The sequence below is a fragment of the Ranitomeya variabilis genome, chromosome 3 (genome assembly GCF_051348905.1).
Source record: "Ranitomeya variabilis isolate aRanVar5 chromosome 3, aRanVar5.hap1, whole genome shotgun sequence".
Classification (NCBI taxonomy): domain Eukaryota; kingdom Metazoa; phylum Chordata; class Amphibia; order Anura; family Dendrobatidae; genus Ranitomeya; species Ranitomeya variabilis.
This window is the reverse complement of record NC_135234.1, coordinates 218,979,981-218,996,325: the sequence shown is the minus strand read 5'-3', so window position 1 is coordinate 218,996,325 and position 16,345 is coordinate 218,979,981. Positions and strand designations below refer to the sequence as shown.

Genomic DNA, 16,345 nt, shown 5'->3' with positions numbered 1-16,345 from the left:
TATACAGCACAGCCCAGAGTACTATATACAGCACAGCCCACTGAGCAATACATACAGCACAGCCCACAGAGTACTATATATAGCACAGCCCAGAGTACTATATACAGCACAGCCCACAGAGTACTATATACAGCACAGCCCACAGAGCAATATATACAGCACAGCCCAGAGTACTATATACAGCACAGCCCACAGAGCAATATATACAGCACAGCCCACAGAGTACTATATATAGCACAGCCCAGAGTACTATATATAGCACAGCCCACAGAGTACTATATACAGCACAGCCCACAGGGTAATATATACAGCACAGCACACAGAGTACTATATATAGCACAGCCCACAGAGTACTATATACAGCACAGCCCACAGAGTACTATATACAGCACAGCCCACAGAGCAATATATACAGCACAGCCCAGAGTACTATATACAGCACAGCCCACAGAGCAATATATACAGCACAGCCCACAGAGTACTATATGTAGCACAGCCCACACAGTAGTATACAGCACAGAGCACAGCCCGCATCTCTCCCCCCCCCCCCGAGAATGGCCCACTGTCCAGTAAAAAAAACAAAAAACACTCTCCTCACCTCTCCTCTTGCCAGCGTTGCTTCCTGGTTCCTGCTCCTGTCTCAGCAGCTGCAGTCTGCCCGGGACACAGCAGGTGCGCGATGATATGACGTCATCGCGCACCCGCAGTGTCAGAGGCAGAGCGGGGAATGATGGGAGAGGGAGCGTCTGTAGACGCTCTCTCCTCCATCATTGCATTCAACTGTACCGGCATCTATACGCCGGCATAGTTGAATGCGACGGCGAGTGGGGGAGTCGGCGGGGGTGGGGGAGGCAGATCGAGCGGCCCACGACTGGCACCGGCCCTTCTGGCATTTGCCAGAAGTGCCCGATGGCCAGTCCGGCCCTAGATCCGGCTAAGGTCAAGGCGGTCTTGGAGTGGGAGCGTCCTGAGGTCCTTAAGGCCTTACAGAGGTTTTTAGTTTTGCAAACTACTATCGCAAATTTATTAAAGACTTTTCAGTAGTAGCCAAACCTTTAACAGATATGACCAAAAGAGGCACAGACTTCTCTGACTGGTCCAGTGCAGCCTGCCAGGCTTTTGAAACTTTGAAGAAGTGTTTTTCCACTGCACCCATACTAATACAGCGTGACATCACGCAGCCATTTGTGGTAGAGGTGGATGTCTCTGAGGTGGGGGTGGGAGCTGTATTGTCACAGGGGATTTCTCCGAGTAAGTGGCGTCCATGTGCATTTTTCTCGAAAAAATTATCTCCTACTGAGAGGAATTATGATATTGGTAACAGGGAGCTGTTGGCAATTAAATGGTCTTTTGAAGAATGGTGCCATTTTTTGGAGGGAGCACTTCACCCAGTCATAGTGATCACAGTTCACAAAAATCTGTTGTATTTAGAATCTGCGAAGCGTCTCACACCTAGGCAAGCTAGGTGGTCTCTGTTCTTCGCCAGGTTCAATTTCTATATTACATATAGGCAGGGAAGCAAGAATGTCAAGGCTGATGCGTTATCCCATTGTTTTCCAGGGGGTGGGGATATTTATGAGCCAGGTCCTATACTGCAGAAGGGTGTAATTGTCGCCGCAATTAATTTGGATCTTAAGAGAGAGGTGGTAGAGGCGCAGGGGGACGCCCCAGCAGCCTGTCCTTTAGGTAAACTGTATGTTCCTGCTAATCTTCGTCTTAGGGTCATCAATGAACATCATGATTCGGTTCTGGCTGGACACCCTGGAAGTAAAGTTACCTCGGACCTTCTCACTCGGCGTTTTTGGTGGTCTGGGGTAAATCATGATGTACAGGAATATGTCGCTGCCTGCAGTGTGTGTGCGCGTTCCAAGACCCTTCGTACTCGCCCATCTGGGTCTCTCCAGCCTCTGGAGATTCCCAATATACCTTGGACCCATTTGTCAATAGACTTTATCACTGACTTACCGGTTTCTGAGGGTAATACAGTTATTTTAGTCACATTCGACAGATTTAGCAAGATGTCACATTTTATTGCCCTTCCTGCGTAACCTAATGCCAAGACTCTGGCACAGATCTTTATCAAGGAGGTTGTGAGATTGCATGGTGTTCCTTCAGATATTGTGTCAGACCGTGGGGTGCAGTTTATTTCTTTTGTCATTTTCTTCAGCTTTTCATCCTCAATCCAATGGTCAGACAGAACGTGTAAATCAAAATCTTGAAACTTATCTCAGGTTTTTCATTTCAGAAAATCAGGAGGACTGGGTTAAGTACTTACCATTGGCAGAGTTTGCAATAAACAACCGTACTCATGAGTCTACTGGTAAATCCCCGTTTTTCGGGGCATATGGTTTTCATCCTCAATTCAGTTCATTTAATAGGAAGGATTCCTCAGGGGTGCCTGAAGAGGAGAGGTTTTCTTCGTCCATCACGTCCGTTTGGCAAGGGGTTCTTGATAAATTAAAGAGGATGAGTTCCAGATATAAGAATGCGACTGATCGGAGACGTATGGAAGGTCCGGACCTGTGTGTGGGTGATTGGGTGTGGTTGTCCTCAAAGAATATTAAACTGAGAGTTCCCTCGTGGAAATTGGGCCCTAGGTTTATTGGCCGTTATAGGATTGTGGCCGTCGTCAATCATGTTGCATTTCGGCTGGCTTTACCTCAGTCGTTTAGGATCCATAATGTTTTTCATCGCTCCTTACTCAAGAGGTTTGTGGCATCACCTAATCCATCACCTTCACCTCCCTCTCCGGTCCTTGTTGATGGAAATCTCGAGTTCCAGATAGCCAGGGTCATGGATTCTCGATTTGTTCGCCGGTCTCTACAGTATCAAGTACATTGGAAAGGGTACGGTCCTGAGGAGAGGATGTGGGTACCTGCAGCCGATGTCCATGCGGTTAGGTTAGTCCGGGCATTTTATACAGCTTATCCTGATAAACCTGGTCCTGAGGTTCCAGAGGTCCCTCGTAGAAGGGGGGGTACTGTCATGGGGCTACCATGACAGAGAGGTTCCAGAGAACCGCAGCGCTCTGGGCCTCATTCATACACGATGAACAGAAGCTCTTCTCCTAAATTCTGACATGGCTGTCTTGTGCCAGCAGGGCAGGAGTTAAACCTTGTTGCTGAGGGCTTGGACTCTCAGCTGAATTGGTTTTTGTAACCTCCTCTCCTATATAGACTCTGCTTTGACTTCAACTGTTGTCAGTGATCAGTTCTGCTGCCTGGCTTGGAGTGAGAAGGAGCGTGCTGTTAGGAGCTTGGAGGTTTATTTGCAGAGATTGTTGTCTGCTGTTTTGGTTGCATGTTATACCTGTTTTCCTTTTTAGTTTTTCCCCCCCTCTTTCCTTCTCTGTGTTTCCTCTGTGGCTGTGTGAGCATTTGGTGAGTTTGAGATTTTAGTTACCTTGTCTGCATACCCTGTTTGCTTGTCATATTTTTACACTGGTGCAGTCCTCCTCCCTTGGGGAAAGAGGGGGCCACTGATAGGGCCTGCACAGGAGACAGGGATACGCTGGCGGCTCAGGCCTCCTAACCATCATAGGTACCCCTGAGATAAGGGAAAACCAGGGCCCCTTATAGTGGCAGGGACAGGTGAGGGTCCCAGTACGCCGTCCTGCCCCTTTATCGCCATATCGGCATGACAGGCGCCCTGTGCTCTTCACAGATGAAAGCAGGTTCACACTGAGCACATGTGACAGACGTGACAGAGTCTGGAGACGCCATGGAGAGCGATCTGCTGCTTGCAACAATATTCAGCATGACCGGTTTGGTAGTGGGTCAGTAATGGTGTAGGGTGGCATTTCTTTGGAGGGCCACACAGCCCTCCATGTGCTCGCCAGAGGGAGCTTGACTGCCATTAGCTACTGAGATGAGATCCTCAGACCCCTTGTGAGACCATATGCTGGTGTGGTTGGCCCTGGGTTCCTCCTAATGCAGGACAATGCCAGACCTCATGTGGTTGGAGTGTGTCAGCAGTTCCTGCAAGATGAAGGCATTGAAGCTATGGACTGGCCCACCCATTCCCCAGACCTGAATCTGATTGAACACATCTGGGACATCATGTCTCGCTCCATCTGGATCGCCCCCATGTGTAGGGCAATGGGGTACTCGGTACCGGGTCCCTTTCGGTTCTGGGGATGTCACGGTGGCCTGACCCGGTCCGTGGCCCTTTTGAGGGGCGCCCAATTAAAGGTGTAGTTTGTACGGTGTTCGTGATGCCACCTGTGGTATTTGGTCAGGGTGACCGACGCTGCTTAGGGGTCCACTGGGGTGATGGAATGGCAGCTAGATGGTATACCTTCCCACAGGTGAAGTATGTCCCCAGGGCTTCCCAGATGTGTAAGTGGTAATATTGGACGTTGTAAGGCGCAATGAATAACGAGGACACAAAGGTTGCAGTCTCTTTACCTTTTACTGAAGACTTCAGCGTCCACAGTCCAGAGTACCGTTCACAGGGCAGCAGAGTCCAGCCAGTCCGAAGGCACATCCAGACTTCCCTTAACCAGGTGGAAATCAGTAGCCTTCCTACTAGCGCCTGTGTGTTGTAGTACCTCCCTGCTGAGCACCACGGGATAGTCCTCACAACTTTCGTGGATGTTTCTGATGTTCTCTCTCTCTCTCTGTCCCCCAGATGGTATGGATAGGACAACCCGTATGACGGGGTAGGCCTGGAGCTTATTTATAGGGACCCTAGAGACGCCCCTCTCCCACAATTTGCCTCCGTGTCTTCTTAGGTATTAAGGTCGGGCAGCCAACTTGGAATCGACTGTCCTGCCAGTCTTTGAAGTAATACGTAGAGTCAATTACTCCCTCGGTGTTCCGGCCACCGGCTACGTGCCTCAGAAGGAGGCTGCCGATCTTGGGGCAGGACGTCTCCCGGTATTATCTCCTTGTGCTGTGACTTCGTTTCTCAATCTCCAGAATATACTTCGCTTCATGTCCTTTCTTAGGATGCTGCCGCAATGGGTGCAGACGCAGCTCCGTAACTTTCTATCTTGTGCTTGGCCTCTGTCAGGATCCCACCCCTGACAGGGACCCTCTGTCTGCAGCTCAGATGTTCCTCCTTCTCCCCCTGTCTGCCTGACAGGTCCTCTCTGGGTCAAACCCAGGCAGCTTCTGACTGACTTCCTATCCAACCCACCAGTTTTACCCGTGTGTGAGGAGTGCCCTAATAGATAGAAGCAAGGCTCCCCCTGGTGGACTGGAGTGTGAAGTGTAGTGTGTGACTGTGATACCTGGTCAGGTGAACTCCTTTAGTACCATCAGACGTAATATCACTCCCCCCTGGGGGAAGAGCGACATTACTGCAGCAACCAGGACTCTGGGGCGCTGCACATCCACCAATGTCATGTTGCACCACAGACTGTCCAGGAGTTGGCGGATGCTTTAGTCCAGGTCTGGGAGGAGATCCCTCAGGAAACCATCCGTTGCCTCATCAGGAGCATGCCCAGGCATTGTAGGCATTGTAGTATCATTTTTACGTTTTACTGTTGTCAATGCATTCCACTATATAATGGATAAAGCTTTACAACTGGAATATTTCATTCAGTGATATCTAGGATGTGGGATTTTAGTGTTCTCTTTATTTTTTTGAGCAGTGTACAGTATATGCAGTGCCTTGCAAAAGTATTTGGCCCCCTTTAAAGCCGGATTTGGATACAAAATGATTTCGAAAACTTTAAACATCCCAAGGAGCACTGTGCAAGCGATCATATTGAAATGGAAGGAGTATCATACCACTGCAAATCTACCAAGACTCGGCCGTCCCTCTAAACTTTCATCTCAAGCAAGGAGAAGACTGATCAGAGATGTAGCCAATAGGCCCATGATCACTTTGGATGAACTGCAGAGATCCACAGCTGAGGTGGGACAGTCTTTCCATAGGACAACAATCAGTCGTACACTGCACAAATATGGCCTTTATGGAAGAGTGGCAAGAAGAAAGCCATTTCTCAAAGAAATCCATAAAAAGTGTTGTTTAACCCCTTAATCCCATATGATATACTATCCCGTCGAGGTTACCTGGGACTTAATTCCCAGTGACGGGATAGTACGTCATATGCAATCGCGGCCGGGTGTCAGCTGACTATCGCAGCTGACATGCAGCACTATGTACCAGGAGCGGTCACGGACTTCTCCTGGCACATTAACCGCCGAAACAGTGCGATCAAACATGATCGCAGCATTCCAAGGGCATAGGGAAGCATCGCGCAGAGAGGGGGCTCCCTGCGTCCTTCCCTGAGACCCTCGGTACAGGGGGATGTGCTCACCTTGTACCGAGCGTCTCCTCCCTGCAGGCCCCAGATCCAAAATGGCCGCGGGCTACTTCCAGGTTCTGCAGGGACTCAGACCAGGCGCTAGTAAGCCTGCAGCCCTGCTTGTCAGATCGCTGATCTGACACAGTGCTGTGCAAAGTGTCAGATCAGCGATCTGACCCTATAGTGTGATGTCCATCCCCAGGACAATGTTATAAAGTAAAAAAATATATATTTAGATGTGTAAAAAAAAAAAAAAAAATTCCTTAAATATATATATATATATTGTTCCCATAAATACATTTATTTATCTAAATAATAAAAAAATAAATAAAAGTACACATATTTAGTATCGCCGTGCCCGTAATGACCCCACCTATAAAACTGTCCCACTAGTTAACCCCTTCAGTGAACGCCGTAAAAAAAAAAAAAAAACGAGGCAAAAAACAACGCTTTATTATCATATCGCAGAACAAAAAGTGGAATAACATGCGATCAAAAAGACGGATATAAATAACCATGGTACCGCTGAAAACGACATCTTGTCCCGCAAAAAATGAGCCACAATACAGCATCATCAGCAAAAAAATATAAAAGTTACAGTCCTCAGAATAAAGCAATGCAAAAATAATTGTTTTTTCTATAAAATAGTTTTTATTGTATAAAAGCGCCAAAACATAAAAAAATATAAATGAGGTATCGCTGTAATCGTTCTGACCCAAAGAATAAAACTGCTTTATCAATTTTACCAAATGTGGAACGGTATAAACGGCCCCCCCAAAAAAAGAAATTCATGAATAGCTGGTTTTTGGTCATTCTGCCTCACAAAAATCGGAATAAAATGCGATCAAAAAATGTCACGTGCCCGAATATGATACCAATAAAAACGTCAACTCGTCCTGCAAAAAACAAAACCTCACATGACTCTGTGGACCAAAATATGGAAAAAATTATAGCTCTCAAAATGTGGAGACGCAAAAACTATTTTTTGCAATAAACAGCGTATTTTAGTGTGTGACAGCTGCCAATCATAAAAGTCAGCTAAAATACCCACTATAAATAGTAAATCAAATCCCCCTTTATCACTCCCTTAGTTAGGGAAAAATAATAAAATTAAAAAAAGGATTTATTTCCATTTTCCTATTAGGGTTAGGGTTATGGTTAGGGCTAGGGTTAGGGCTTGGGTTAGGGCTAGGGCTAGGGTTAGGGCTAGGGTTAGGGCTAGGGTTAGGGCTAGGGTTAGGGTTAGGGTTGGGGCTAGGGTTAGGGTTGGGGCTAGGGTTAGGGCTACGGTTAGGGTTAGGGCTACAGTTAGGGTTGGGGCTAAAGTTAGGTTTAGGGCTAGGGTTAGGGTTGGGGCTCGGGTTAGGGCTACAGTTAGGGTTAGGGCTACAGTTAGGGTTTGGATTACATTTACTTTTGGGATTAGGGTTAGGGGTGTGACAGGGTTAGAGGTGTGGTTAGGGTTATGGTTGGGATTAGGGTTAGGGGTGTGTTGGAGTTAGGCGTGTGGTTAGGGTTGGGATTAGGGTTAGGGGTGTGTCTGGGTTAGGGGTGTGGTTGGGGTTAGGGGTGTGGTTAGGTTAGGGTTTCAGTTAGAATTGGTGGTTTCCACTGTTTAGGCACATCAGGGCTCTCCAAACGTGACATGGCGTCTGATCTCAATTCCAGCCAATTCTGCGTTGAAAAAGTAAAACAGTGCTCCTTCCCTTCCGAGCTCTTCCGTGTGCCCAAACAGGGGTTTAACCCCAACATATGGGGTATCAGTATCAGCATACTCAGGACAAATTGGACAACAACTTTTGGGGTCCAATTTCTCTTGTTACCCTTGGGAAAATAAAAATTTGGGGGGCTAAAAAACATTTTTGTGGGAAAAAATGATTTTTTATTTTCACGGCTCTGCAATATAAACTGTAGTGAAACATTTGGGGGTTCAAAGTTCTCACAACACATCAAGATAAGTTCCTTGGGGGGTCTAGTTTCTAATATGAGGTCACTTGTGGGGGGTTTCTACTGTTTAGGTACATTAGGGGCTCTGCAAATGCAATGTGACACCTGCAGACCATTCCATCTAAGTCTGTATTCCAAAAGGCGCTCCTTCCTTTCCGAGCTCTGCCATGTGCCCAAACGGTGGTTCCCCCCACATATGGGGTATCAGCATACTCAGGACAAATTGGACAACTTTTGGGGTCCAATTTCTCCTTTTACCCATGGTAAAATACAAAACTGGGGGCTAAATATAATTTTTGTGGAAAAAAAAGAATTTTTATTTTCACAGCTCTGCGTTATAAACTGTAGTGAAACACTTGGGGGTTCAAAGCTCTCACAACACATCTAGATAAGATCCTTAGTGGGTCTACTTTCCAAAATGGTGTCACTTGTGGCGGGTTTCAATTTTTAGGCACATCAGGGCTCTCCAAACGCGACATGGCGTCTGATCTCAATTCCAGCCAATTTTGCATTGAAAAGTCAAATCGCGCTCCTTTGCTTCCGAGCTCTGCCATGTGCCCAAACAGTGGTTTACCTCCACATATTTTGTATCAGAGTACTCAGGACAAATTGCACAACAACTTTTGGGGTCCAATTTCTTCTATTACCCTTGGGAAAATAAAAAATTGGGGGCGAAAAATCATTTTTGTGAAAAAATATGATTTTTTATTTTTACGGCTCTGCATTATAAACTTCTGTGAAGCACTTGGTGGGTCAAAGTGCTCACCACACATCTAGATAAGTTCCTTAGGGGGTCTACTTTCCAAAATGGTGTCACTTGTGGGGAGGTGTCAATGTTTAGGCACATCAGTGGCTCTCCAAACGCAACATGGCGTCCCATCTCAATTCCAGTCAATTTTGCATTGAAAAGTCAAATGGCGCTCCTTCCCTTCCGAGCTCTGCCATGCACCCAAACAGTGGTTTACCCCCACATATGGGGTATCGGCATACTCAGCACAAATTGTACACCAATTTTTGGGGTCCATTTTCTCCTGATACCCTTGGTAAAATAAAACAAATTGGAGCTGAAGTAAATTTTTTGTGAAAAAAAGTTAAATGTTCATTTTTTTTTAAACATTCCAAAAATTCCTGTGAAACACCTGAAGGGTTAATAAACTTCTTGAATGTGATTTTGAGCACCTTGAGGGGTGCAGTTTTTAGAATGGTGTCACACTTGTTTATTTTCTATCATATAGACCCCTCAAAATGACTTCAAATGTGATGTGGTCCCTAAATAAAATGGTGTTGTAAAAATGAGAAATTGCTGGTCAACTTTTAACCCTTATAACTCCCTAACAAAAAAAATTTTGGTTCCAAAATTGTGCTGATGTAAAGTAGACATGTGGGAAATGTTACTTATTAAGTATTTTTTGTGACATATCTCTGTGATTTAAGGGCATAAAAATTCAAATTTGGAAAATTGAGAAATTTTCAAACTTTTCGCCAAATTTCCATTTTTTTCACAAATAAATGCAGGTAATATCAAATAAATTTTATCACTATCATGAAGTACAGTATGTCATGAGAAAACAGTGTCAGAATCATCAGGATCTGTTTAAGCATTCCAGAGTTATAACCTCATAAAGGGACAGTGGTCAGAATTGTAAAAATTGGCCCGGTCATTAACGTGCAAACCACCCTTGGGGCTTAAGGGGTTAAAGTTTGCAACAAGCCACCTGGGAGACACACCAAACATGTGTAAGACGGTGCTCTGGTCAGATTAAACCAAAATCGATTTTTTTGGCAACAATGCCAAACGATATTCTTGGCTTAAAGGCAACACAGCTCATCACCCTGAACACACCATCCCCACTGTCAAAAATGATGGTGCCAGCATTATGGTTTTGGGCCTGCTTTTCTTTATCAGGGACAGGGAAGATGGTTAACCCCTTCATGACCCAGACTATTTTGACCTTAATGACCTGGCCGTTTTTTGCAATTCTGACCAGTGTCCCTTTATGAGGTAATAACTCAGGAACGCTTCAACGGATCCTAGCGGTTCTGAGATTATTTTTTCGTGACATATTGGGCTTCATGTTAGTGGTAAATCTAGGTTGATAATTTTTGCGTTTATTTGTGAAAAAAATGGAAATTTGGCGAAAATGTTGAAATTTTCGCAATTTTCAAATTTTGAATTTTTATTCTGTTAAATGAGAGAGCTATGTGACACAAAATAGTTAATAGATAACATTACCCACATGTCTACTTTACATCAGCACAATTTTGGAAACGACATTTTTTTGCTAGGAAGTTATAAGGGTTAAAATTTGACCAGCGATTTCTCATTTTTACAACGAAATTTACAAAAAAATTTTTTTTAGGGACCACCTCACATTTGAAGTCAGTTTGAGGGGTCTATATGGCTGAAAATACCCAAAAGTGACACCATTCTAAAAACTGCATCCCTCAAGGTGCTCAAAACCACATTCAAAAAGTTTATTAACCCTTCAGGTGCTTCACAGCAGCAGAAGCAACGTGGAAGGAAAAAATGAACATTTAACTTTTTAGTCACAAAAATGATCTTTTAGCAACAATTTTTTTATTTTCCCAAGGGTAAAAAGAGAAACTGGACTCCAAATGTTATTGTACAATTTGTTCTGAGTACACCAATACCCCATATGGGGGGGAACCACTGTTTGGGCGCACGACAGGGCTCGGAAGGGAAGGAGCACCATTTGACTTTTGAATGAAAAATTAGCTCCAATCGTTAGCGGACACCATGTCGCGTTTGGAGAGCCCCTGTGTTCCTAAAGATTGAAGGTCCTGCACAAGTGACCCCATTTTGGAAACTAGACCCCTCAAGGAACTTATCTAGATGCATAGTGAGCACTTTGAACCCCCAGGTGCTTCACAAATTGATTAGTAAAAATGAAAAAGTACTTTTTTTTCACAAAAAAATTATTTTAGCCTCAATGTGTTCATTTCCACATATGCAACAGGATAAAATGGATCGTAAAATTTATTGGGCAATTTCTCCTGAGTACAACGATACCTCACATGTGGGGGTAAACCACTGTTTGGGCACATGACAGGGCTCGGAAGGGAAGGAGCGCCATTTGACTTTTTGAATGAAAAATTAGCTCCAATCGTTAGCGGACACCATGTCGCGTTTGGAGAGCCCCTGTGTGCCTAAACATTGGAGCTTCCCCACATGTGACCCCATTTTGGAAACTAGACCTCCCATTGAACTAATCTAGATGTGTGGTGACCACTTTAAACCCCCAAGTGCTTCACAGAAGTTTATAATGCAGAGTGAAAATAAAAAATAATTTTTCTTTCCTCAAAAATTATGTTTTAGCAAGCAATTTTTTATTTTTGCAAGGGTAACAGGAGAAATTGGACCCCAATAGTTGCTGCCCAGTTTGTCCTGAGTATGCTGGCATCCCATATGTAGGGGTAAACCACTGTTTGGGCACACGTCGGGGCTCAGAAGGGAAGTAGTGACGTTTTGAAATGCAGACTTTGATGGAATGGTCTGCGGGCATCACGATGCGTTTGCAGAGCCCCTGATGTGCCTAAACAGTAGAAACCCCCCACAAGTGACCCCATTTTGGAAACTAGACCCCCCAAGGAACTTATCTAGACATGTGCTGAGCACTTTGAACCCCCAAGTGCTTCACAGAAGTTTACAACGCAGAGCCGTGAAAATAAAAAATCATTTTTCTTTCCTCAAAAATTATGTTTTAGCAAGCAATTTTTTATTTTTGCAAGGGTAACAGGAGAAATTGGACCACAACAGTTGTTGCCCAGTTTGTCCTGAGTATGCTGGTACCCCATATGTAGGGGTAAACCACTGTTTGGGCACACGTCAGGGCTCGGAAGGGAGGGAGCACCATTTGACTTTTTGAACGCAAGATTGGCTGGAATCAATGGTGGCGCCATGTTGCATTTGGAGACCCCTGATGTGCCTAAACAGTGGAAACCCGTCAATTCTAACTCCAACAATAACCCCAACACATCCCTAACCCTAATCCCAACTCATAACCCTAATCACAACCCTTACCCCAACACACTCCTAACCACAACCCTATCCCCAACACACCCCTAACCCTAATCCCAACCCTAACCCTAATCCCAACCCTAACCACAACCCTAACCCCAACACACCCCTAACCCTAACCACAAGCCTAATCTTAACCCTATTTCCAACCCTATCCCTAATTCCAACCCTAACTCTAATTCCAACCCTAACCCTAAGGCTATGTGCCCACGTTGCGGATTCGTGTGAGATTTTTCCGCACTATTTTTGAAAAATCCGCAGGTAAAATGCACTGCGTTTTACCTGCGGATTTACAGCGGATTTCCAGTGTTTTTTGTGCAGATTTCACCTGCGGATTCCTATTGAGGAACAAGTGTAAAACTCTGCAGAATCCGCACAAAGAATTGACATGCTGCGGAAAATACAATGCAGCGTTTCCGTGCTGTATTTGTCGCACCATGGGCACAGCGGATTTGGTTTTCCATAGGTTTACATGGTACTGCAAGCCTGATGGAAAACTGCTGCGAATCCGCAGCGGCCAATCCGCCGCGGATCCGCAGCCAAATCCGCACGGTGTGCACATAGCCTAATTCTAACCCTAACCCTAATTCTAACCCTAACCCTAGCCCTAACCGTAACCCTAGTTCTAACCTTAATCTTAGTGGAAAAATAAAAGAAAATATATTTTCTTTCTTTTATTATTGTCCCTACCTATGAGGGTGATCACTGTGATACATTTTGATCACTGTGATAAAACCTATCTGGAATGAATCTGCCGGCCAGCAGATTCGGTGGGCGCACTGCGCATGCGCCCGCCATTTTGGAAGATAGCGGCACCCATGAAGCAGACAGAGACGGACACCGGGAGGCTCAGTAAGTATGAGGGGGGGAGCGGAGCATGGGGGGATCGGAGCACGGGGGGGTGGGATCGGAGCACGAAGGTGGGAACGGAGCACGGGGGAGCGGACAGGAAGACGGGGGAGTGGACAGGCAGACGGAGGGGAGCGGAGCACAGGACGAAGGACTGGGGAGGCGACCGGTGGCGGTGGGGGGCAGATCTCAGTCTCCAGCCATGGCTGATGATATTGCAGCATCGGTCATGGCTGGATTGTAATATTTCACCAGTTTTCATAGGTGAAATATTACAAATCGCTCTGATTGGCTGTTTCACTTTCAACAGCCAATCAGAGCGATCGTAGCCATGGGGGGGGGCTGAAGTACCACTCCCCCTGTCCCTGCAGATCGGGTGAAATTGGAGTTAACCCTTTCCCCCGATCTGCAGGTACGCGATCCCTCCAAGACGCCACATAGGCATCACAGGTTGGATTAGCACCGACTTTCATGACGCCTACATGGCGTCACAGGTCGGGAAGGGGTTAAAATTGATGGGAGGATGGATGGAGCCAAATACAGGACCATTCTTGAAGAAAACCTGTTGGAGTCTGCAAAAGACCTGAGACTGGGAAGGAGATTTGTCTTCCAACAAGTCAATGATCCCAAACATAAAGCAAAATATACAATGGAATGGTTCACAAATAAACGTATCCAGTTGTTAGAATGGCCAAGTCAAAGTCCAGACCTCAATCCAATTGAGAATCTGTGGAAAAAGCTGAAAACTGCTGTTCACAAATGATCTCCATCAAACCTCACTGAGCTCGAGCTGTTTGCCAAGGAAGAATGGGCAAGAATTTCAGTCTCTCGATGTACAAAACTGATAGAGACATACCCCAAGCGACTTGCAGCTGCAATCACAGCAAAAGGTGGTGCAACAAAGTATTAAGTTAAAGGGGCCGAATAATTTTGCACTCCCCACTTTTCAGTTTTTGAATTTCCACAAAAATTTTAAATAACCAATAAATTTAATTCAACTTCACAATTGTGTTCCACTTGTTGTTGATTCTTCATCAAAAATTTACATTTGGTATCTTTATGTTTGAAGCATGATATGTGGGAAAAGGTTGAAAAGTTCAAGGGAGCCGAATACTTTCGCAAGGCACTGTAATGTACAAATTTTTCTATGGACATTTTATCAACATAATGTACTAAGCCTATTTTGATGTTAAACTGGGTTTAGAAATTTAAAAAAATAAATAAATTATAGATATTTTTCATTTAATCATGGACTTGTTCTACAGTTTTTGTGTCCCAGACATACAGAAGTAACTGTATGTCATGATTGGGAAGCGGTTCCTACAAATTGATGTAGCCAATGTGACGGCATGATTGCCACCATGAGCTCAGCTTTACCATATAAATGTGATATCACTGTAATCATACTGGGAATAAAGCTGCCTTATCACTTTAACCACATGGCAAATGGCATAAAAATAATCCTCACAAATCAGTTCCTGAGTTGCTGTTTTTTGATAATTCTACCTCCTAAAAATCAGAATAGAATACAATTAAAAAATGTTATGTGCCCTAAAATGGTACCAATAAAAACATCAACTCGTCTCTCAAAAAATTAACTCTCACATGACTTTGTTGGCAGAAATATGGAAAAGTTGTAGCTCTCAAAATATGGTAAAAAATCTCTCACATGACTGATGACAGAAAAATAGAATTTGAGATGGCAACAAACTATCACATGACTCTGTTGGCAGAAATATAGAAAAATTGTAGCTCTCAAAATTTGGTGGTGAAAAAACTTGTTTTTGTAAAAAAAAACAACAAAACACAACATTTTTTAATGTGTGTGTGAGATCTTTTGGAACACCTGGAGTGGACCCGCAGATCCACAACAATGAACCTCCCAAGGGTGAGCTGACCAGGTAGACCACCCCATATAAAGGGAGGGTTAGGGGCAGACCCAAGGGAGACTATTGCCGCAGAAGCTGGAACCCGGAGACAGGTAGTAGGAGGTACAAAATAGAGAAGCTGGGCGTAGGATGGACAGAGCAGGGTAAGATGAAATACAGTTTGGTAAGAGCCGAGTACAGGCGAGACCAAAGGAGCACTGGGCAGGGGAAGACACAAAGGAATCAGGACAGGACAGAGACACCAGACTAACAGAGTACGGAGCGGACACTGGGAAGGCTGGACTGGACGAGGAGACAAGGAAGCCTGGGAAAGGCAGAGAAGCTGAACTGGCTGGACAGAGCGGAGACTCAGAACAGGCAATGCAAAGACAATTGTGGACCTGAGTCACAGAAGCACAAATGACAGACAGTCAAGGAGCAGAGGAAGGAATCGCCTTAAATACATGGAGTGCTGAAGGACTTCCGGGTCACGGTCCTCCAGGATCACAGAGAGGAGATACAGAGCGCCTGTAAATCAGAAAGAGGAAGTGCACGCGCACCCGAAGAGAACCAGAGAGCGGAGAAGAATGAAGGAGAGAACGCGCGCCTGCAGGAGGAGCGCGCCACAGTGGGTAAGTATGAGCGGGGGGAGCGGCGGTGGTCCCGGCAGCAGTTACGGCCGCAGAAGGAGTGGCCGTGACAGTGTGATATCAGGCAAACATGAAAAAGTTATATTAATCTGGAATCGCTGTAATTGTATAGACCCAAAGAATAAATCCGTCTAATCACTTATACCGCACATGGAATAGCGTAAAAAATAAACAAAACTAAATCTTGACCTGCTGTTGATTTGTTCATTCTGTCTTCCAAAGAACGTAATAAGGCTCGGCTCACATTTGTCCTGCGCTCTGTGCTGAACGCTTACACCGGGGTTTCCATGTAAATCTCGCAAATATGTGATTGAGACCGAAGATTCCCTATAATGTGGCAGATGGAGGCACTGTGGATGCTCTCTGGCCTATGATCCATGGTGTCTATTATTTTAATTTAAAAATGAAAATGAAAAATTTGGGGATAAAACAATATTTTTATGGGAAAAATGTATTTTTTTATTTTCTCGACTAAACATTATAACATTTCATGAAGCACCTGTGGGTTCAAGGTGCTCCCCACATCTATAGATTAGTTTCTTGAGGTTTGTTGGTTCCAACATGGGATCACCTGTGGGTAGTTCCACTATTTAGACACATCAGGGGTTCTATAAACATGACATGGTGTTCACTATCTTTGTATTCCAGCCAATTTTACACTCGAAAAGTGAGTGCACCTTCCCGTCCGAGCCCTGCCATGTGTCCAAACAGTAGGTTTCTCCCACATATGGGATAC

The 16,345-nt window shown here is 45.0% G+C and overlaps 1 protein-coding gene across 1 annotated transcript in view; it reads right to left on the bottom strand.

The window, feature by feature from the left end:
- The window catches only part of LOC143815681 (sushi, von Willebrand factor type A, EGF and pentraxin domain-containing protein 1-like), a 493,353-nt gene that overhangs the window by 145,867 nt on the left and 331,141 nt on the right, over nucleotides 1-16,345 (bottom strand). The window lies entirely within an intron of this gene.